At 46.0% G+C, this 24,434-nt stretch overlaps 1 protein-coding gene across 5 annotated transcripts in view; it reads right to left on the reverse strand.

Moving 5' to 3' along the window:
* Positions 1-24,434, reverse strand: part of LOC127009028 (uncharacterized) — an 84,108-nt gene that overhangs the window by 39,012 nt on the left and 20,662 nt on the right. The gene's annotated exons all lie outside the window — the stretch shown is intronic.

The following is a 24,434-nucleotide window of genomic DNA, read 5'->3' on the forward strand; positions in this document are numbered from 1 at the left end:
TTCTCCAAAATGCACATCCCCATCCCCTGCAACACTCCTCCAACCACATCAATTTTTGTAACATCAACACTGCCCCTGCCTCCTCGGATTCAATATATTACTGAAAAAAAGTTACTTCTGTTCCTGAGAAAAAAACTTTTATTCACGGTATTTTGTTAGCTTCAGTTGGGTGATTTACAGGCTCCGTTATACTGTGCTAGTGGTGGTGTGTTGAGTAACGCTCGAGTTAACAAACACGTGTAACTGCAATCTCAAGTTGAACACCCCCACTCTGGCGCTACATAGTTGAATGATCCCTTAGGCTACATCTAAACAAGTAAATGTTTCTCAACACATATAGCATTGGCTCAGTATATACGTAGTTTTCAACTGGCCCGATTGTAAAAACTAGCGGTGGCCCGACACAAAATTTAGTAGCGCAACAAAAGTAGCCCAATAATTCGCTGCTTGCAGCCAAATCTGGCAACACTGTGGTTACGGTGATGAGCCGTGAGGGAGCAGAGCTGCTGACCCCCCCCCCCCCCCCCCCCGTTACCACCACGAGACGAAGGTTGCCGCCTCGCTCCAGACGGTACGCCGCAGCCCTGTCCTTGTCCCTTGAACACGCACAGGCACATGAAGGGTGAGTAGCGTTATGCAGCACGAACACCACCTGACCGCCACCTACACCGCCACCTTCAAGAGGAGGCATCGGGAGAGGGCCCGCCCACCCTCCAGCAGCTCGGCACACGCAGGTGGGCTCACGTGACGTCACCCATAACTATGACGCCAGCCCCAACACGTGCTGACCATCAGGCCATCACCCCTCCACCAAGACCAAACCCTCCCCACCGCCCTCCAGCCTTCCTCCCTACCTCCCCATCACATTAATTTCTTCCTTACATACACGTGACTGACGGAATGACTGATTACACACACACACACACACACACACACACACACACACACGGAACTGGCATAAACACAGCGTGAGACGAATATACATTACGCCAATATGATTTGCTGCATGTATAATAATGAGAGAGAGAGAGAGAGAGAGAGAGAGAGAGAGAGAGAGAGAGGCTTTCTCCCTTTTGCGTAATAAATGTCTTGCTGACGTAAGTGACTAACGCGCGAAGCATTAAAGAATACGTCAACTATGAATAATAAATTGTTGAAAGGCAATTGAGAGAGAGAGAGAGAGAGAGACATATTGCATGCATGTGACGTCATATGATTCCTTTGCTACATCACACGCAAAAGCAGACCCCCACCACACCACGCCCCGCCCCCAGAACACTTCCCTCTCTCCCTCCCTTCCTCACTCCCTCCTTTTGTTCCTCTCACCTTCAAAACCTCCCCTGCTGACAAACACCAACAAAAACAACGAGGGAAAGGGATATGAAGGCAACACACACACACACACACACACACACACGACAGCTGGCGTTTCGGGGGTTGCGTGCGAGGGTGAGGAGGGTCAAGGGAATGAGGGGAAGGGAGGGGTGAAGGCAGGTGAGGTAATCAGGGGTGCACAGGTAATGCTTGTAGCCAGGTGCTCGGTCGGCTTCCTGGGCTTGAGTGAGGTGCTGAGGTGAAGGCTAGGAGAGTAGAGCACTGACCCACTATATAGTCACCCCCCTTTCCCTTTCCTCCTCACCCCGCTTCCTCCCCCTCCTCCTCCGCCTCTAACTTTAACTTTTCCTTCTTTCCTTTAAACTAGCGCTGTGTCATATATACGTTTCTCTCCTCCTCCTTCTCCTTCCTTCTCTCCAATGTTCCTCTTCGTCTCTTCCTCCTCTCCTCCTCTTCACCCCCCTTCTCCTTCGTCCTCCTCCTCCCTTCCTTCTGCTCAAACTACAATTTAAACTTTTGCTTCTGTTTCATGTTCTTCCTCTTTTTCTACTTTACTAAATTTTCCTTCCTTTAAAACGTGCTCTGTCTTGTATACGTTTATCTTCCTCTTCCTTCCTTCTCTTCGGATACGCTCTCACACGTTCCTTTTCCTCCTATTCTTCCTCCTCGTAAACGCTCTCCAATGTTCCTCCTCCTCTTCTTTATTTGGCTTTACTTATACGCGTTCTCTCCCATGTTATCTTCCTTTTCCTCTTGTTTGCTTTCTTCTTTACTATTTCAAAACCTCTATATTTATACCTACCCTTTCTCCTTTTCTTCCTTTTATATATTCTTTCTCCTCTGATGTTCTCTTTCTCACGTTTATATCTTCTTCCTTCTCGTTTTTGAACCTCTATATTATTTCTTCAGGACTTCTAAAACCTGTATGTCCCTCCTCTTCCTCTTTGTAGCACCTCTTTTTTTTTCTCTCAGGACTTCTAAAACCTAAGTCCCTCCTCCTCTCTGTACCTCTTTTTTTCCCTCAGGACTTCTAAAACCTAAGTCCCTCCTCCTCTCTGTACTTCTTTTTTTCCCTCAGGACTTCTAAAACCAAAGTCTCTCCTCCTCTCTGTACCTCTTTTTTTCTTTTCCCTCAGGACTTCTAAAACCTAAGTCCCTCCTCCTCTCTGTATCTCTTTTTTTCCCTCAGGACTTCTAAAACCAAAGTCCCTCCTCCTCTCTGTACCTCTTTTTTTCCCTCAGGACTTCTAAAACCTATACATGTCCCTCCTCCATTTCCTTCTCCTCCTGTTCTTTAAAATCTTCCTTCATAGTACTTATCATCTTTCTCTTTCCCTCTGTTACTCTTCTTCGCCTCCTCCTAACTTTTTTCTTTGTTCTTCTGAAACCCTTAACCCACTGACTGCGGATTTCCTATATAAAGACATCACCAAGCTTCAGGAGTGGAGCAAAAAGTGGCTGTTAAAATTCAATGAAGATAAATGTGAAGTCCTGCACCTTGGGAGGGGAAATCCGGCATGACAATATCACGTGGGAAACACTCCACTATCCACCACAGAGGCAGAGAAAGACCTGGGAGCATCTGTTACCAGGCTACATGTAAAGGCGAAATCCGTGTCAATCGCAGCGGACAGGTTAATAAGACTATTCCGACTCTTCCTCATTTTCTGTCTCCCATTTGCCCTTTCTTGCCTCCCTTCCTTCTCTTCTATTTTATTTCCATCATCCTTTTCTTTCCTTTTCTTACTGATACCTAAAATTACGTCTATCTTCATCTCTCTTCCTTCCTACTTCTCTTCTCCTTCATTGCTTTAACCATGTTCTACTGCGTCTCCTCCTCTCCCCTCCTTCCCTTCCCTTCTCTCCGTGACCTACCCCACTTACCTTCCTCTTAACCCATTCTCCCTCTCTCTCTCTCTCTCCCCATGACCTACCTCACTTTAAACCTTGCTATGCCTACAATGCACATGATTCTCTCTCTCTCTCTCTCTCTCTGCATACCTCCCCCCTCCTAACAACATAACACCTCTTCTCTATCCTCTCCTGTTCCTCCGTCCCTCCCTTCTACTTGAGCTACTCTAATCCTTTACCTTTCCCCCCTCCCTCCCTCCCTCCCCTCCTTCCTTCCTTCTTCCCTCCATTCCCTGATTCCTACGCGAGCTAAAGATTGACAACTCTTCCCTAATCCCTTACCGGTCCACCCTCCCTCCATCCTGCCCTTCCGTTAACTCCAGATGGATACCTGTTCTTTAAATCACTCCCCCTCCCTTTCCTTTCCTGCCTCCTTTCCCTGATTCCTATGCGGGCTAAAGATTGACACCTCTTCCCTAATCCCTAAAACATTTCCTCCCTTCATCCATCCTTCCCTTCCGCACCTCGAGTATGCGGTATAGTTCTGGTCTCCTAATTACAGAAAGGACATTGATTTACTGGAAAGGATTCAACGACGCGCCACGAAGATTATTCCAACCTTAAGGGCTCAACCGTACGAGGAACGACTCAAGCGCCTCAATCTCTTTACATTGGAAAAAAGACGCCGACGAGGGGATATGATTCAATTCTTCAAGTACCTGAAAAAGTTCAATAACGTCCATTACTCCAAATTCTTTGAACTGCAAACCAGCTCAAGAACTAGATATAACGGTTTACCCATTCAGTCGAGTCGATGTAACACGGACATTGGAAGGAGTTTCTTTTCAAACCGAGTCATCCGCCACTGGAACAATCTTCCCTCATAAGTAACAAATGCGAATACCATCAACTCCTTCAAATATCGAATCGACCGTCATTTCGCTGCGTCAGGAGTAAATTGAATAACGAGGTGCTTTCATCTGCTCCTCAATATCGAGGTGCTTTCATCTGCTCATCAAGCCCCAAGTGGCTGTCAAGCAGATTAAATCACCAAAGCGGGCAACCTCGTAATGAGCCAACAGGCTTTCTGTTGCCTGCATTTCCATGTTTCCATGTTAACTCCAGATGGATACCTGTTCTTTAAATCCCTCCACCTCCCCTTCCTTTCCTCCCTCCTTTCCCTGATTCCTACGCGAGCTAGAGATTGACACCTATTCCCTATTCCCTAATACCGTTCCTCCCTTCCTTCGTAAACTCAAAATGTCATGACACCTCTCCCTTTAATCCTTCCTCCCTTCCGTGGCTCCCTTCCGTTCATCCCATTCCTTGATTCCGACGAAAGCTGCAGATTAATCTCTTCTTTATTCTTTTCCTTCCTTCCCTCCCTCCCTCTCTTCCTGGGCGAACTTCAAATTGTCACCTCTCCCTTTAAGTAATTCCCTCCCTTCCTGCCGTTCATCCCTTCCTTGATTCTGACGCAAGCTGCAGATAAACCTCTTCTTTATTCTTTTCTTTCCCTCCCTCCCTCCTTCTCTTTCTGTGCGAACTTTCAATTGACACTTCTTTTGATCCCCTCCCTTCCCTGATCCTCATGCAACCTGTAGAATGTAGATACACCTCTTCCTTATTCTTTTTTTCCCCTCCCTCCCTCTCTCCCTTCCTAAGCGAACTCCAAATTGACATCTCTTCCTTTAATGCCCTTCCTTCCTTCCGTTCCTCCCTTCCCTGAGCGAGTTGCAGATGGAGGCAACGGAGGAAACTAACCCTCCATAATCCAATATCCGGGCACTGATGCACTCCTTTCCTCCCCCCCCCTCCCTCCACGTGATGATGGAGAGAAGGAGAAATGGATGAGAGGTAATGACCAGCGGAATGCGGGGACGGGAAGGGAAGGGAAGGGAGGGGAAGAGAGTTAAGGGGATGCACGATGGGATGGGGAGGGGAAGGAGGACGCAGATGAAGGTTAGTTGGAAGGCTTGCAGGCACTTAAAAGATAGCAAGACGTAGTAGATGAAAGGTATATTAAGGTGTTCGAGGATAATTATACAGAGTGACAGCACGGCACTCATTCAACTGCACCAGAAAAGCGAGACCACGCCAGTTAAATAAAGACGTTACGTAAAGTTACACAATATCTAAAAAAAATACTCACGGGTTGCCTAGTAGTAGTATATGAGGTATTAGAAACATAACATAGGAATTCAGATAGGCGGTGAAGAGAGAGAGAGAGAATAACTTGAAGGAGACGGATAAAAAGCGGAGGAAGGAAGGAAGGAAGATAAGGACAGGAAGGAGAGAAGGGCAAACAAGAGAGAAAAAGGGGTGGGGGGGGGTGAGGGGGGAGAAGAAGAGGGGGGAGAGGGGGGGGAAAGAGGGAGGCAGGTGACGGGCAGGAGGCAACACAAAAGAAGGGGGGGGGGATGGATGGGGAGGAGGGAAGGAGGGGGGGAGGCGAGGGGGTGCAGGATGAGGGGTAAATTCTCAAGGTCTGGATGTTGTGATGAGCTGCCTCTCTCTCTCTCTCTCTCTCTCTCTCTCTCTCTCTCTCTCTCTCTCTCTCTCTCTCTCTCTCTCTCACACACACACACACACACACACACACACACCTGGGCACGCATCTAAAACCTTATCCTCCTCCTCCTCCTCCTCCTCGTTTTCCTCTTCCTCTTCCTCCTCCTGCTGTTAATGTATTTTAAAAGTCGCGTCAGACAAAACACGAAACACTGTCTTGGATTTAACGGCCGTGGCATTTTGCTGCGTGGGAGGAAGAGGAAGAGGAAGAGGAGGAGAAGGAGGAGGAGGATTAGGAGGAGAAGGAAAGATGATTGAATGAAAGAACTGTGTAAAAGAGGAAAAATAATCATTGCATACACACACACACACAGAGAGAGAGAGAGAGAGAGAGAGAGAGAGAGAGAGAGAGAGAGAGAGAGAGAGAGAGACTGTAGAGCTACCATGGTCACTCCACCACCGTCACCACCGCCGCCGCTACTATTACCTCACCACCGCTTAGTGCATCCCCCCGAGGCAGCCTCAGGGGAAGGTCCTGTGACGTGTGTGTACGTGTGTGTGTGTGTGTGTGTGTGTTCGCGCGGGTCAAAAATAGTCGCCACAGTGGCTGGCCGCGACGCCGCCTGTTCCTGCCTGATTCTGCCCCCTTCCCCCCTTCCCTTTCCCTTGCTCCCTACCTCAAACCCCTCCCAACCCTTCCTTACTTCCCCTGATCCCCTTACCTCTAACCCCCTCCCCTTCCCTCCCTCCCTACCCCTTACCCACTACTCACTACACTTCCCTTTCTCTCAAACCCCATCCCCTTTACCCTTGTTTCCTACCCCAAATCCCCTTCCCTCCCTCCCTCCCTCTCAACCCCTTACCCACTACACTTCCCTTTCTCTCTACCCCTATCCCCTTTACCCTTGTTTCCTACCCCTAATCCCCTTCCCTCCCTCCCACTCAACCCCTTACCCACTACACGTCCCTTTCTCTCTACCCCTATCCCCTTTACCCTTGTTTCCTACCCCTAATCCCCTGCCCTCCCTTCCTCCCTCCCTCTCCCCACCTCGATGCTTGATAAACAGAACCTCTTGCGAGATCTCAGACATAACACTGCCTCTTCATAAGCGTGTGTTCTGACTTCGATAGTGTTCATTAAATTCACCACCATCACCGTTACTGGACCAGCTTCAGTTAATTTAGGATCTTATTCTTAGACACTTTCGGCTTGAGCTCACAACAAATAATTCCCAAGGCCACAAAGGAGAGTAGTTGGGTTCTCATGATCGTTTTTCACGGTTATGGCGCACAAGGCTTGTCGAACTATCATGGCACTAGGTACTAACACAACCTCTACCAACCAAAACCTTATCAAACGTGGGTATGTAAGTAAGCCCCGAAATTTTTGAGAATATGAAATCTCGTTAAATTATCACTAGGCGCATAAGACTACCCATGGAATTACTAACACAACCTCTACCAACCAAAACCTTATCAAACGTGGGTATGTAAATAAGCCCCGAAATCTTTGAGGATATGAAAATCTCGTCAAATTATCACTAGGCGCATAAGACTACCCATGGAAATACGAACACAACCTCTTCCAACCAAAACCTTGTCAAGCGTGGGTATGTAAGCCTCGAAATCTTTGAGAATATGAAAACCTCGTCAAATTATCACTAGGCGCATAAGACTACCCATGGAATTACTAACACAACCTCTACCAACCAAAACCTTGTCAAGCGTGGGTATATAAGTCTCGAGATCTTTGAGAATATGAAAACCTCGTCAAACTATCATTAGGCTCATAAAACTACCCATGGAAATACTTGCACAACCTCTACGAAATCCTTATCAAATGTGGGTGTGTAAGCTCCGAAACGTTTGAGAATATAATGGGAATTGTTATCATAATAGCCCAAACTAAACTATATATATATATTCTCCATAATGGTCGATATTTCCACTTAGCACCATAACGAATGAAGGAATATATAACGAAAGCGGAAGAAAATGTATAAAAGGGGCGTTGAAGATATTTCCTGTATAGTCAAAGTCTGCTTCTCGTCCAGGGCTACGAAAGATGAACCACTCCTTGTGCAATGAGCCTTGTGGAGAGACTTGCAAGGTTACGCCTGACATCCCTTGACACACACACGAGGAAAAACGGATGTGTGGCTTAACATACTTGACGGGTTTATGAATGCCGAAGCAGTATATCATCTCGATAGCATGTTCCGGCCGAGATGTGACGCGCAAAGACTATGACTCAGACCACAACTTGCGTGAATTATACGTCTTTATTTAGCAACGATGCCGCCAGGGGTTGTGATAAGCTCTTTAACTCTACATGCGACGTTAAATTATTTCAAACACGAACTCTACCCTCGAATGCTTCAATGAGATAACGGTAGATAATTAAGCAACCAAGCACAACACACACACACACACACACACACACACACACACACACAGAGACATCACCCTTCCCCACTTCCCCCATTACTCATCACATGAAGCTTATTGTATTGTATTTTGTGTATTTTCAGCCTTATTGCTACCAACAAATGAATAAACCATTTATTATTATTATTATTATTATTAACATACATCCTTCCAGCCTTTCCAATTACTCATTTTCTATTATCTATCCCTCCCGTCCTCCCTCCCCCCTTTCCTACCCCTCCTCTATGCATTCTTCCATCCTACATACCCTTTCCCATGGTCTAGTTTATCTCATCTATCCCTCCCGTCCTCCTTCCCTCTTCTACTACTAATCCTACATCCTTCCATCCTTTATGTCCTTTCCTATGGTCTATTTTATCTCATCTATCTCTCCCTCCCTCCCTCCTCCTCATCCTCCTCCTACTACTACTACTACTATTTCTACTACTACATGCATCCTTCCATCCATTGTGCCCTTTCTTATGGTATTTTTTTCTCCTACATCCCTCCCTCCCTCTCTCCTTCATAGAGCGCACGGTGATGGCTCTTCAATGTCGCTTTCTTTGATGAGGGTAGATTGGATAGACAGACAGACAGGCAGACAGACACATCCACCGAATGAGGGACACGGGAGTCTGCATTGCCTGTATATCACTGTGCTTTCCTACTCCTAACGGTTATTCTCGTCTACATCTTTATCAGCCGCTATCAGTCAACTGCGGGATGATGGCCTCTCCCTGTGCTTTGAATTTCTCTAGTGTTGATGTACAGTCACGCTACGAAGTGTTGAGACAGTCTGCAATGACTTTCGTTCAAATGATACATAATATTATTCGAAGGGAAGGGATGTTTAGGAGTGATTTTGTTATAGATTCACAAAATTATATTGAGAAAGGAAATAAATTCAATAGAGTGGAAGTTTTTACCCTATAACGATATATTAAGCAGCTCTGCCGAAACTTTATTTTACTCGAGCAAAGGTTCTCGTCTTCACTCTCTAACTTGTTATCATTTCTTTTTTTCTACCAGGCATTTTTTTTTACAGCAAAGGAGACAGTTCAAGGTCATAAAAAAAAAAAGCCCGCTACTTACTGCTCCTAAAAAGATATACTTCATGTTACTGGAGCAAAGGTTCTCGTCTCCACTCTTCTAACTGGTTCTGTTATTTCTTTTTTCTACCTGGCATTTTTACAGCAAAGGAGACAGTTCAAGGTCATAAAAAAAAAAAGCCCGCTACTTACTGCTCCTAAAAAGATATACTTCATGTTACTGGAGCAAAGGTTCTCGTCTCCACTCTTCTAGCTGGTTCTGTTATTTCTTTTTTCTACCCGACATTTTTTTTACAGCAAAGGAGACAGTTCAAGGTCATAAAAAAGAAAACAATAATAAAAAAAAGCCCGCTACTTACTGCTCCTAAAAAGAGTACAGAGGAGTGGCCGAAAGAGAGGTCAATTTCGGGAGATGTGTCCTGATACCCTTCTTCTCCACCCCCCCCCCCCTAACTATTTCCTATATGGTCTCTCTTGCTCTCCTCTCTCTCTTCCTCCTTCCATCCTACAGCCCTTTCAAATACCTTAATACTAAATATACCTGTAATTCCTTTCCTTGCATGGCATTTAAACTCCCCTTTACCTCACCAACTCTTTCCCACACGATCTCTCTCTTGCTTTCTTCTCTCTATTCCTCCTTCCATCCTACAGCCCTTTCAAATACCCTAATACTAAATATACCTCTAATTCCTTTCCCTGTATGGCATTTGAACTCCCCTTTACCCCGCCGACTCTTTCCCACACGATCTCTCTCTTACTCTCTTCTCTCCTTCCCTCCCTCTTACAGCCCTTTCAAATATGTATTCCAATTATGTAGACTTGAACCTACTTTCCTTCCTGACCCAACATTCCAATCCCTTGCCATTCATCCTTCCAGACATGCTCCTTCACCCTACCTTCCAACTCTTTCCTACCCTCTCTTCCTCTCCTCTGTCCCACCCTCCCTTCATCCTACAGTCCTTTCAAATATTCTAATACTAAATGTTCACGTTATTCCTTTCCCGGCATCGCATTTACACTCCCCCTCACCCTGACAACTTTCCTACAATTATAATTAAGGTCTCTCTTCTTTCCCTCCCTCCCTCCCTCCTATAGCCCTTTCAAATATTCAAATACTACATAATAGCAACTCTGACCCCATTTCCCTTCCTTACCAAACATTCCAATCCCTTGCCATTCATCCTTCCAGAAACTCTCCTTCCTCCTACCTGCCAACTCTTTCCAATATGGTCTTTCTTGTTCTCTTCTCTTCCTTTCTCCTTCCCTCCTACAGCCTTTTAAATATGTTTTAATAATAAATATAAACTCTACCCTTGCTTCCCTTCCTTACCAAACATTCCAATCCCTTTGCCATTCATCCTTCCAGACATTCCTTCGCCCTACCTGCAAATTTCCTACACGTTCTCTCTCTTGCTCCTTTCTCTCCCTCCCTCCCTCCCTCCTACAGCCTTTACAAATATTCTAATACTAAATCACACTAACTCTAAATCAATTTCCCTTCCTTACCCAACATTTCAACCCCCTACCTTCCAGCCACCCTGCCCTCTTACCCACACGGTCACTCCTCTCCCTGTTACTACCCTGCCCCTTACCTCCCTGCGAGATATACCATAACTAACCGTAAAACCTATTACGTGCCTTTCCTATATGGTGTTTAAATTCCCTGACAATCTTCCTGCCACCCAGACATTTTTTCTACGCGATTTCCCTAAGCATTATTTTCAACACTTCATTTCACCCACCTCCCACTCTACCAGCCACCCAACTAAACTTTCTATACGTGCGGTTTACCCCCTTCCTCCGTCCCTCCCTGTTACTACCATGTCCTGTAAACGCTACCAAATATACTAAAATAAACCTAAGCATCACTTTCTACACTTCATTTCAACCACCTCCCACTCTACCAGCCACCCAACTAAACTTTCTATACGTGCGGTTTACCCCCTTCCTCCCTGTTGCTGCTATGCCCCTTAAAGCCTGGCTGATGCACTAAATCTAAACCTTATTCCCTTTCCTGCATGACATTTCAACCCCCCTGTCAATCCTCCAGTCACCCTGTAATTCTTTCTTTACGATTTTTCCTCTCCCTTCCTTCTTCCCTGTTATTAACCCATGTCCCTTAACCCTTGCAAAAATATACTAAATCTAAACCCTATATAGCATTTCAACCTCCCTGTCATTTTTCCATCAGTCTTTCTCTTACCTCTCTTCCTCCCTCCCTGCCTGCCTGTTACTACCCTGTCCCTAACCCCTGCCCCGTAACCCTTGCAAAAATATACCAAACCGAAACCAAAATACCTGTCCTACATAGCATTTCAACCTCCCTGTTATTTCAAAGTCTCATTCTCTCACCTCTCTTCCTCCCTCCCTGCCTGTTACTACCCTGCCCCTAACCCCTGTCCCCTACCTCCTGAACCCTAACCCTTATCCACATGGCCTTTTAAACCCCTGTCAATTTTCCTACACGGTCTCTCATCTCTTCCTCTTTCCCTCCCTGTTGCTACCCTCCCTCTCACCCCTGTCCCCTAAGGTTTATTATCGACATGGCCTTTTAAACCCCTGCCAATCTCCTTACACTATCTCACACTCTCCCTTTCCTTCCCTGCCACTACTCTTCCCCATCTCCCTTCCTCCCTCCCTTCCTGTTGCTACCTACTCCCTTTAACCACTATCAAATATCGCCTCCACACCTTACCCCCCCCCACCCTTAGTACTTACCTACCCCTGCTACCTCAGTGACCATGAACCCCGGGCGCCACATAATACCCCACGCTGCCTCCCACGGGCCGACTGGGTGGGTATACCATAAGGCGAGGCGGGGCGGGGCGGGGTAAGTAAGGCGGAAAGGATCAAGGGCGGGGTAGAGACATTAACGAAGACATTACTGAGGGGACGTGATTAGTTTACGAAGACAGGGTCTGTACCAAATGGGAGGAGCAGAGGAGAATGATGGAGAGGAAGGGAAGGAGAGGAGAATGTAACGTGGATGGTAGAGACAGATGGGCCAGTAAGGGAAGGGAAAAGGTTAGTTAGGAAGACAAATTATGCATCAATGGAGTATAGGAGAATGATGGAGAGGAAGGGAAGGAGGAGGAAGAGAAGGAGAGGAGAATGCAATGTGGATGGTAGAGACAGATGGGGTAGTAAGGGAAGGGGAAAGGTTAGTTAGGAAGAAAAGGTATCCATCTAGAGGGTATAAGGGTGATGGTCATGAAGGTAAGAACAGTAAGGGAGGGTGAAAAATTAGTTAAAAAGACGAGGCATAAAGGGAAGAGGGGAAGGTAGAAGAGAGTTGGGTATGAGGGTATGAACAGTAATATGGATGGTAGAGGCAAGGGAAGTGGATGGTAAGGTAAGAGGAAGACTAGTTATTAAGAAGACCAGGTATGAGGGGGGGGGGGGTATAAGGGACTTGGGCATGAGGGTATGGGCAGTAATACGGGTGGCAGAGACAGAAGGGATGGTGAGGGAAGGGAGGGGCAGGCTATTAATAGTTGACGAAGACGTGGCATGCAGGAAGGGAAGAGGAGGAGGAGGAGAAGAGGGAGGAGGAATACAAGGGGGTTGGTAGGGAAGGGAGGGAGGGAGGGAGGACCTAGTAGGAAGAAGCATGGCGGGGTATTACTGTAAAGGTTGCTATGGGCGGTGAGACTGAACAATGCAAGGTGCGACAGGGGTGAAAAGGGAAGGTAGAGTAGGAAGATAAACATTGGCAGGGTATTAAAGGGTTGCAACAGGGACAGGGAGGAGGTGGAACAGGAGGGAAAAAGGGGTAAAATGAAGAAACATGGGCACTGGCAGGGTGTTCAAGGGTTGCTAATGCCAGAGGGAGGTGGGGAAGGGGTGAAAAGGGAGAGGCACTGGCAGGATATTTCTCTAAGGGTTGGCAGGGAGATGGGGCAGGAGGGAGGCAAAGGACAGCGACAGGGCGGGGCAGGATAATTATGAGAAGGAAGGGGCAAGGGCGGGGTGGGGCATTACACCGAGCATGAAGGACAAAACGGGGCAGGGCGGGGCAAGGGGGAGCGGGGTAAGGGGGGAGCGGGGTAAGGGGGGCGCGGGGGGGAAACCACCTGGGAAGCAAAGATAGTCTGGGGGTCGGGAAACACCTGGTGAAGGGCGGGCAGGTGGGCGCGAGAGAGAGAGAGAGAGAGAGAGAGAGAGAGAGAGAGAGAGAGAGAGAGAGAGAGAGAGAGAGAGAGAGAGAGAGAGGAGAGGAGAGGGGAGGGGAGGGGAGGGGAGGAGGTGAGAGGGGAGGGGAGGAGGTGAGAGGTGAGGAGAGGAGAGGAGAAAGACAGACAGACAGACAGACAGACAGACAGAGACACACACACACACACACACACACACACACACACACACACACACACACACACACATTTCTACCCTTTCTTCCTTCTCTGCCCACTTTCCCTCTCACCCTTCCCCCCATCCAGGTGTTTCGAGCGGGCCGGGCAGGTGAGGCGGGAAGGCGGGCGGGCAGGTAAGTTAGCTCAGGCAGGAGTAGATGTGAGTGGCCTATCGGTTACCTGTCGGCCTTTTGTCTTGGCCTTCTGTCATTTCTTTCATCATCAGTTGTTTTTCACTAGGTTCTGGTCGGTAACTCTCTCTCTCTCTCTCTCTCTCTCTCTCTCTCTCTCTCTCTCTCTCTCTCTCTCTCTCTCTCTCTCTCTCTCATCGTTTATTTCCGATTACAACATTACTTAACTTTTTTTTCCATTACAACAACTTTCTTGCACTTACTGATTTCATATTTTTTACAGTTTCCAGTAAGATTTTCGTAAAGTTTATATGACGCTGTGTGTGTGTGTGTGTGTGTGTGTGTGTGTGTGTGTGTGTGTGTGTGTGTGTTTGCCCTCCTTTTTTTTTTAGTCTATAGTGCTTTCCTTATATTAATCTTTGAATCTACGCTCGCTAGGCAATTATTTCCGTCCTGTATTTTATCGGCTTTATATCTTCGCATTGTCTAATCAGTGTACTGTAAGACAAATCTTTATTAAATCATAAAAATATTTCGTTAACTTTAAAGCCGTCATTTGGAACTGGATTCAAGCTTTCACTCTTACATTTTTTCATTTTTTTTATCCACACTACCTATGTAATTTCTGTGACCTGGATGACAACTTATTATATCATTAAACTCCTTCATTAGCTTTCAACCGCTGTAATCTTCTATCATCAAAATATTCCGTTATCTCTAAACCGTTGTGGTCTTTGAAACTGCATGCAATGATCAGCTCTTCAAGTCATGTATTTTTTTCCCGTTTTCTCTCGTCCCGCCGTGTAGCTAATCAGAGTGTACTGCCCGGCCACTCCTTGAGCCCTTTATCTAATCTTGAGTCGCCTATCTTTGCCCCGAACCAGCACCGAGTCAGCCACAGGGAGACATGACGTAGGTGTGAATCCCTTTCCGGGTCTTTAAATAGTGAATCATGCCTACACACCATTTCCGGGTCTTTAATTATCAGCAATCACTCTTACATATCTTTATAATTACACATACACGATTTTTTTTTCGGTTCTCTTCATAATCAATCACACAAACCCTTTTTTTCCGGATCATACTTATTCACACTCACAAGTCTTGTCTTAATCACAAATACTCGTCTTTTTTAATCAAACTTACCTGTCTTTTCGGTTCTTTAATTTTCTTCATTCTCTCTCTCTCTCTCTCTCTCTCTCTCTCTCTCTCTCTCTCTCTCTCTCTCTCTCTCTCTCTCTCTCTCTCTCTCTCTCTCTCTCTCTCTCTCTCTCTCTCTCTCTCTGTATATATTTTAAGTCTTATTATAATCAGCCACATCTAGAAAGCTTGTAAGTCATTTTCATATTACATCTATACGTCTTTTCCGGGTCTTTCAATACCCATTCACACCTGCACATCTGTTTTGGCTCTTTTCATCATCACACACATATATACCTGTTCATTTTTTTAACAGTAACGGAAGCAGCTCAAGGGCAAAAATTAATAAACACAAAAAAGCCCGCTAGCACTACTCCTAATCACACCTGCAAGTTTTTTTTCCGGGTCTTTTAATTTTCGATCACACAATCTTTTCCCGGTTTTTTCATGGGCACACACCTACATGTCTTTTTCCGGGTCTTTTCACAATCACACCTACTACACGTCTTTTTCGAGTCTCTTCATCATTCATCACGCCTACACATCTTTCCCGGTACTCCATAATCCGTCACACCTACACGCAGAACAGACAGAGGATGAAGATATTTTTATGACTATGAATAATAAGGAATGGACTTGGGCACGTCATATTATGTGTAGAGCCGACAACAGATGGACAATGAAAGTAAGAGAAGTCAGGGATGAGATCAGGGGATTAAAGCATATGCCGGAGCGGGATGCAGTACATTAAAGGGTCTATTACACTGGGCAAATTTTCCGTGGATTTTCAGTCAAACCACGATTTCCGCTGGCTTAGTTCTCATATTTCCGTGGTTTTCTGACGTGTCCACGATCTTCCAAAGCTACCGTAGATTTCACAGAAGGACGAAGGTATTACTCACCATCATCAGGAGCAGCAATAACAAGAAACAAATGAGAACCACGCCAGCGGAAATCGTGGTTTGACTGAAGATCCACGGAAAATTTGCCCAGTGTAAAAGCCCCTTAACATCAGGCTGGGAAAGATGAACAACGATGGACAACGAACGTAAGAGGAGTCAGGGGAGGTAGAGGACCAGGCTGAGGGATGATAGAGTATGTGCCGGAGCAGTACAGTAACGTCAGACGAGGAAAGTTGGAGAACGATGGGTCCACAGCGAAAGTGAGAGGAGTCAGGGCAGGCAGAGGAGGAGGCCGAGGGATGATATTAGGGTATGTGCCGGAGCAGTACACCAACGTCAGACAAGGAAAGATGGAGAACGATGGGTCCACAACGAAATTAAGAGTCAGGCCAGGCAGAGGACCAGGCCGAGGGATGAAAATAGAGCAGGATGGAGCAAACTATCATCAGACAGAGAAAGATGAAGAACGTTGGGAAAGGTCTTTGTTCTGCAGTGGCCTAGAAACGACTGAAGATGACGATGACGATTCAGGATGAAGTATACTACCATCAGACAGGGAAAGAAGAACGTTGGGAAAGGTCTTTGTTCTGCAGTGGCCTAGAAACGACTGAAGATGACGATGATACTCACCCTTGAATACAATAATAAATCAAGTTAGGCAGTGTTAGGTTTTCCAGAGATTTGTCTAGTTGTTTTGTGTGTTGTTAAGGATTATTTGGATCTTCTTCTAATGGTTTATACAGTCAGAATAGAGAGTTAATCCTAAGTATATGAAAGCGCGGACTGGTTAAGTTAAGAGTCAAACCCAAACCCCGCCATAACGACAGGCTTATGTAGCGTCCTCGGCGGTTTGCCTAGTTTTAATAGTGAAAAAGAATCGCACATATAGTATTTTTTTTCGGTGAACTCTCCAGAAACATAAAATCATTCCAATATATTCATGGATACAGGAATCGTGATCGTATGTAAATGAAAAAAATATATATAAAAAATCAGTATCAGTTAGCAGCGGCAATTTTCTTTTGTATTTGTTATTTTTTTACTCCATCGCTCATTAAAAAATCCTGGTCTTTTATTTTGTGGAGAGGGGAAAGAGGGAGGGGAGCGCAGGTAAACTTTACAATGACAATACACTCCTGTAAAACAACGATATTTACCGGCGAACACGGCTGCATTATTATTTTTTAAAGCATCATTAATAACTGCTTTGTTGCTTAAGTCTTTTCCCCACCTTTTGTTCCCCTGCCGTGTACGTGTCTGGGGCCCCGGACGTGTGTGTGGGCGGGGCGAAATGATTGCCGCGCCTCGGAAAATGTCATTCACTTCGCAACACAAGGTCACGTGGGTAGCCGGGCCGGACAGGAGGCCAACCATGATATATCCAGACTCACTTCCTGGCCTCCTTACCTTTGCCTCCTTTTGATAAGTTCTCCTTTTCTCGTGTTTGTTCTCCTATGTTCATGTTACTTCTTCCCTTTTTTTTTTTTACTTCTTATTCTCTTCGTGTTTGTCTCTCGGTAAGTTCTCCCTTTTATCATCGCTTTCTTCATCGTCCAGACTCACTTCCTGGCCTCCTCGCCTTTGCCTCCTTTTGATAAGTTCTCCTTTTCTCGTGTTTGTTCTCCTATGTTCATGTTACTTCTTCCCTTTTTTTGTTTGTCTCTCGGTAAGTTCTCCCTTTTATCATCGCTTTCTTCACTGTCCATGTTTCTATCTCCCTTCTCTTATCCTTCTTATCTCCTCCTTTTCCCTTTATTCTCCCATGTCCGTCTTCCCTCTTTCCTCTTTTTGACATGCTTTCCCTCCTCCTTTCATCATCACTTTCTCTTTATGTCCCTCTTTATCCCTTCTTAATTATCTTCTCTCTCTCTCTCCATGTTTCCCTCTCCTTGATCAGTTTTCCCTTCTTTCCACTTTTCCTTGATGACTTCTCTCTTCTTTTATCATCGCTTTCTCAAATGTTGCTATTTCTTCCTCCCCTCAGTTCTTAAGTCCCTCTTCTTCCTTTCCTTCTCTTTGTTAAGTTTTCCCTTCTCTTTTCCTCTTCACTCTCGCCTCTTCTTGATAAATCCTCCCTTTTCTTTTTCTCCGTATTCTTCAATGTTTCCTCTTGCTCCTCCTTCCTTCTAAATTATCCTCCTAAGTCCCTACCCACTTCTTGATAACTTCTCCCTTCTCGTTTATTTTTACTGTATCGTTCAATGTTTCTTCTTCCTAACTCTCGTTCCGCTCCTATGTCCCTCAATCCCCCTCTCCCCCTTTTCCCGAAGCTGACTCAACACGATGACACATATGTTAAGACCGAGACCATGACGGTGTGATAGAATAGTTGCCGGGTGGTGTTGGTTTGGACGAGAGGCAAGGAAGAGACAGCTTGCAACATCGCATTCTCTTTACCTTGAACTGCATGACTCTTGTCTGTGAGGTGTTGGCAGTATTACCAACACCTCTGAACACCTACTAGTATAATCACCACGAAAATGATCGTTTTGAGGACTATAAAGACAGGCAGCATCAAGGAAGGAGGAAAAGGAGAAGCGACAGGAGAATGAGACGGGGAAGTTGAATGAGGAAAAAGAAAGCGAGGAGGAAAATTAAAACGAGGAGGAAAAATGAGAATGAGGAGGAGGAGGAGACAATACAATTATTCAAAGAGAAGAGGAAGAGGCCAAGAAAACAAAAACAAAGAGGGAAAAGGAGAGGCCAAGTAAACAAGAAAGAAAAACAGGAATAGGCCAAGAAAGGAAGAAGGAAAGTAGGAGAAAGAGGAAGAGTACATATATTTATTTGAAGACAAGAGGAAAGAGGCCAAGAAAAGAGAAAAAGAGGACAAGGGACAAGAGGAAAGGAAGCAAAGATAAAGGAGTACAGATGACAACAGGAAGCAATGATATGAAGTCAAGTGGAGAGAGAGAGAGAGAGAGAGAGAGAGAGAGAGAGAGAGAGAGAGAGAGAGAGAGAGAGAGAGAGAGAGAGAGAGACAAGAATTATGAAACAGAAGAGATGAGGATGAAAAGAGGGAGGATGAGGAAGAGGAAGAGGAGGAGGAGGAGGAAGGCAGTGAGATCCGTTTCAGCTTGTCCCCCCCCCCCTCCACGCCCACACCCACCCACACCAACACCCACGCACACACACACCAGTGGAGGAGGTGGTGATGGTGGTGGTGGTGGAGTGACCTGTCCACTTTAAAGAATACGTCAACATATCACACACTTTGTTACAATCGTTTTTCTCCACCATCACCACCACCTCCACCACCTCCACTACCTCCTACACCACCACCGCCTCTTTAAATCCGCTTCCACCCCCCACTCCACAGCATCTTCCTCACCTCCACCACCACCATCTCCACCTCCCACACGTGCTCCCACTTAACCTCCACCATTTCAGTCACCTCTCCACCTCCTCCCCCTCCTCCATCTTCTCTTCCCTCCACCTTTATCTCCACTTAAACCACCACCTCCATTACCTCCATCTCCATCACTTACGTCGCTCTCTCTCTCTCTCTCTCTCTCTCTCTCTCTCTCTCTCTTTATCTCCACCACTCCACCTCCAAGAATATCCGACCTATCACGCGGCTACGAGGAAGAGGAGGAGGAGGAGGAGGAGGAGGAGGAGGAAACAGAACCACAAGAACCAAAATAAGAGAAGGAAGGAAACGAAAATATGGAAAAAAGTGAGGAAACGAATGAAGGAAAGAAAAAAAAACGTCGAGAGAGAGAGAGAGAGAGAGAGAGAGAGAGAGAGAGAGAGAGAGAAGTGAATGACAGCCACGAGACGGCCACAAAAAGGTGAAGGTCGGACAAGCGAGTGTTCGGAGCCGCAGGGGAAAGGTGAAGGTTTGAGCCGGGAAGCCAAGGTCACACGCGAAGGGAGGGGGAGGAGGAGGAGCAATGCGGGGGTGGGGGGGGTATACAAATAAGGTGCCCGATAAACAATAACTACATAGGAGCAATTAATTAACGAACCCGCACCGTATACAACTATGCACTCCTTGGACCACTTTCACAATTCGCTTTGATTTTTTTTTTACAAAGGCGAAAAAAAAGCAACAATGAAAAAAAAGCCGGTAAATCACTGATCCTATTAAAAAAAGTAAAGAGAGGCCCAAAAAGCGGTCAATTTCGGGAGGAGAGCGTTAGGAACCCTCCGAAGCAATACCAAAGACCTCGAAAATTCCTTATGTGGTGTTCTGTGTTCATATTCAAGTAAAGAAATTTGAGGAAACCAAACGGGAAAGCTTTTGTGTATCTGGTGTTGCATTGAAAACCTGACCATAATTTTTTTTTTTTTTTTTTTACAACAAAGGAGACAGCTCAAGGGCATGTAGAGTAGAAAACTGCATATAGCTTGGTTAGGGCGATCACAGACACGGTGTTGGACTGTGAAATTGGCTACCTGTGTCTTTCCTTCCCCCCCCCCCCCCATCATCACCTTCACCACTAACCCACTTCCTCCTCTTACTATACCCTTGATAAAAATAGTTAAATAAATGTGAGCGGGCGGGCGGGAGAAACGGCGGGAGGAAACAGGAGTGGTAATATTTTCTTTGCGTTGCTGGGTGGGAGGAGGAGAATGGAGAGGGAAAAAAAGAGATGAGCGAGAGGGGGAAAAAAAAGAGGGCGGAAAGAAACAAGTATAGGAAAAAAGAGGATGGGGAAAAAGTGATCAGCGAGAGGGAAAAAGAGGACGGGAAGAAACAAGAAGGTGAAGATAATGAAACAAATGTAGGAAAAAAGGAAGGTGTAAAAAAAGATGAGCGAGAGGGAAAAAGAGGGCGGGAAGAATCTAGGAGGTGGAGGAAACGAAATAAGTGGAAGGAAAAAAAAGAGGGGGAAATGAGGAGAGCAAAGGTGAGGATGGAAACAGATGATAAAGGAGAGGAAACAAACGGTATAATAAAGACTGAGAAATGAGAGAAGAGGAGAGATTAGGAAGGAAGGAAACAGAAGAAGGAGGAAACAAAACAAATGAAAGGAAAACAAGACGTGGAAATAAAGGAAGCAAAGGAGAGGAAGAAAACATATGATAAAGGAGAGGAAACAAAAGGTAAAATAAAGACTGAGAAATGAGAGAAGAAGAGGGAAGGAGGGAGCAAGCTGATGATGATGGGAAGAAAAGGAGAGGAAGAACAAAAGGAAGAGAGGAAACTTGAGAGAAAACAGGGAGGTAGAGGGAAGGAGACAGGAGGAAGATAGAAGGTAAGGAGAGGAGGTGAGATGGGGAGGAAAAAGAGGGGAAAGGAGAAGAGTAGGAGGAAACAGAGGAAAAGTAGAGAGTATGTGGTGAAGGAAAAAGAGAGGGAGAAGAGAGAAAGAGGGAAAAGAAGGAAATAGGTGGTTTTAAGAGGGAGAAGAGAAGGAAGTAAAGGATAAGGAAGAAGGAAAATAATGAAGCAGAAGGAAGGAAAGTAGGAGGTAAAGGAGACGAGGCAAGCGAGAGGAGGAAAAAGAGAGGGAGAAGGAAAGGGGGAATAAGCGAGGAGGAAAACTGGATAGCGGAGGAAAGGAGAAGAACGGGAAGAGAAAAGAGAAGGGAATGGAGGAACGTATAAGGAAGAAAACTCGAAAGAAAAGAAGGAAAAAGAAGTAAAAAAGGTAAGGAGAATGAGAGGTAAAGGAAGGGAAAAAAAACGAAGCAGAATTGAAGATAGACGAAAGGAAATAGAAAACGACAAAGAAGAGGTTAAGGAAGGAAAGGAAGAGGGAAAAAATAGATAGAAGAGAGGAAAGAAGAGAAAAAAAGGAGACAAGCAGGAAGAAAATAAAGAGGGCGGAGGAAACAAGGAGGAGGAAGAAAATAGACCACTCCCGGATGAAGAAAAAACAAATGAGGGAGATAAAGGGGAGGGAGGAAAGAGGAGGAAAACAGGTTAGGAGGGCAAGGAGGAAAGGTAAGAGAGGTAAGAGGAAAGGGGGGCGGGGTGGGAGAGGGGGGGGAGTTCAAGTATACCCATAAAAGATTGGGACACAGGAGGCAAGAAGGAAGGGACAGAATAAGAGGGAAAAGAATGGAAGGAGAGGGACAAGGAAGGAAAAAAAGGAGGAAGAGAACTGAAGGTAAGGAGATGGAAGAAAAGTAAAGGGAGGGGAAAAGAAGAGGAGGAGAACGAAGAGTAGACGAAGGGAAGAAAAAACGATAAAGAGGAAAGGTAAAAGAAAGGAGAGAGGGGAAACGAGAACGGAGAGGAGAAGAAGGGAAGAAATACAGTAAGGAGAGGGAATGGAAAACAAAGATAAAAGGGAGTAAAAAGATGGAGAGAGAGGGGCGACAGTGAGAAAAACAGGGCAGGAGGAAGGAGGAGGAAAGGGAGAGAAGGAAGGGAGAGTGGAAACGGGAACAAAGCAGGGGAGAACACAAGGGAAGGATAGAGGGGAAGGGAGAGAACGAGCCAGGCAGAAGGAACAAAGGGAGACGGGAGGGAAGGGAAGGAAGGAAATACACATACATGGGAAAAAAAGAACAAAAGGGAGAAAAAGACAGAGGCGGAGGAAAAACAAGATGGAGGGAGGGAGAGAAAGAGACAGGAGGAAGAAAGGAATGGAGAAGGAAGGAGAAGGAAAGATGAAAGAGGACACTGATACATTAATAAAACAAACAGAAGAACGAAAGACAGAGGGAGAAAAAAAGATGGAGGGAGGGATAGCAATAGACACGAGGAAGAAGGGAAGAAGGAAGGGAGGAAGAAAGGGAGAAGGGAGGGAAGAGGGAAGGGAAAGAAGGTTACATGGGAAAAAACGAACAAAAAGGGAGATAAAAAAGGGCAGAGGAAAACAAGATGGAGGGAGGGAAATAAACAGCCGAGAGGAAGAAAGGAAGGGAGAAGGGAAGGAAGGGAGAAAGAAGGAAGGGAAGGGAAAGGAAGTTACATGGGAAATAACGAACAAAAGGGAGAAATTGAAAGAGAAACAGGAAAAACAAGATGGAGGGAGGGAAAGAAACAGCCAAGAGGAAGAAAGAAAGGGAGAAGGGTGGGGTGGAAGGGAAGAAGGGACGGGAAATAAATATACATGGGAATAAAAGGAACAAAAGGAAAGGAAAGAGAGACAGAGGAAAAACAAGATGGAGCAAGGGAGAGAAACGGCTAGAAGGAAGAACGAAAGGAAGAAGGGTAGAAGGAGGAAACGAGGGAAGGGGAGAAAAGAAGGGAAATAAAGGTGATAAAAAACAAAAGGGAAAACAAAGAAGGAGAGAGACGCAGACCGAAGAAAGAAAGGAAGGAAGGAAGGAAGGGAGGAAGGAAAGAGAAGGGAAAAAAACAGCTCCCGGGGAAAAAAACGAAAAAAAGGGAGGAAAAGACAGAGGAAGGAGGGGAAAGATGGAGGAAGGGAGAGAAACAGCCGAGAGGATTAAAGGAAGGAGGAAGAAGGGTAGGAAGAAGGGAAGGGAAAGACACATGGAAAAACAAAAACAAAGGGAGAGAAAAACAAAATAGAGGGAGGGATAGAAACAGACAGAAGGAAGAAAGGAAGGGAGAAAGGAGGGGAAGAAGGGGGAAGAAAAATAGATACACGGGAAAACAAAAGAAAAGGGAAAGAAAAACAAGATGGAGGGAGGGATAGAAACACCCAGAAGGAAGAAAGGAAGGGAGGAAAGAGGGGAGGCAGGGAAGGGAAGGGAAGTTAAGAAAATACATGAAAAAACACAGAAAAGAGGAAAAGAGTCAGAGTAAAAACAAGTTGGGGCAAGGAAGGGCACGGATAGAAACAGCCAGGAAGGGGAAAGGAAGGAAAGGGAAGAAGGGAATGAAGGGAGGAAGGAAGGGTACAAGCTACGCCGGCAAAAACGCCCCCAAGACAAGCGCCCCCTACCTGGGCTATTTATAACTCTTCGAGCACTTCTTCCTTCCCTTCAACCCCCCCCCCCCTCCCTTCATCTCCCTCTCCTTCATCCCTTCATACCCTTCCTTTACACCTGCATTGCTTCTCTCCTTCCCTTCTTCCTTCCCTTCACTCCCCCCCCCCCCTCTACCTATCTTCCCTTCATCCCTTAATACCCTTTCTCTACACCTGCATTTTTTCCTTCTCTCCTTCCCCTCTGGCTTTCCCTTCCCTTTCATCTACTTCCCTTCCCTTCTTCCCTGTCTCCCTTCATACCCTTCCTATCAACCTGCATTCCTTCTCTCATTCCCCTCTCCTTCATCTACCTATCTTCCCTTCACTCCTCTTCTCTTTTCTTTTCCTCCCCTTTTCTACCTTCTGTCTCTTCTTTCCCTCTCTTCCCTTCAACTCCTCTCCCTCCCTTCCTCACTTCCCTTCAACTCCTCTCCCTTCCTTCCTCCCTTCCCTTCAACTCCTCTCCCTCCCTTCCTCCCTTCCCTTCAACTCCTCTCCCTTCCTTCCTCCCTTCCCTTCTTTCCTCCCTTCCCTTCAACTCCTCTCCCTTCCTTCCTCCCTTCCCTTCAACTCCTCTCCCTTCAACTCCTCTTCTTTCCTTCCTCCCTTCCCTTCTCTGTCTTCATTTTTTTCTTTCCCTCCTATCTACAGTCTCTCTGCCTTTCCTCCCTCTCTTCCCTTCCTTTCTCCCCTTCAATCCCCCCTTGTCTGTTTTTCTTACCTCCCTAACCTTGTCTGGCTCCATTCATTCCTCCCTCCCTTCCTCCCTACCTTCCCTTCGTTCCCCCTCCTGCCTGCCTTCTCTCCCTCCCTCTCTCCCTTCCTTCCTTCTGGTTCTGCCTGGTCTCATTCATCCCTCTCTGTTGCCTGCCTGCCTGCCTTGTCTCTCCCTCCCTCCCTTCCT

This window comes from Eriocheir sinensis, chromosome 39, assembly GCF_024679095.1.
Source record: "Eriocheir sinensis breed Jianghai 21 chromosome 39, ASM2467909v1, whole genome shotgun sequence".
Taxonomy (NCBI): domain Eukaryota; kingdom Metazoa; phylum Arthropoda; class Malacostraca; order Decapoda; family Varunidae; genus Eriocheir; species Eriocheir sinensis.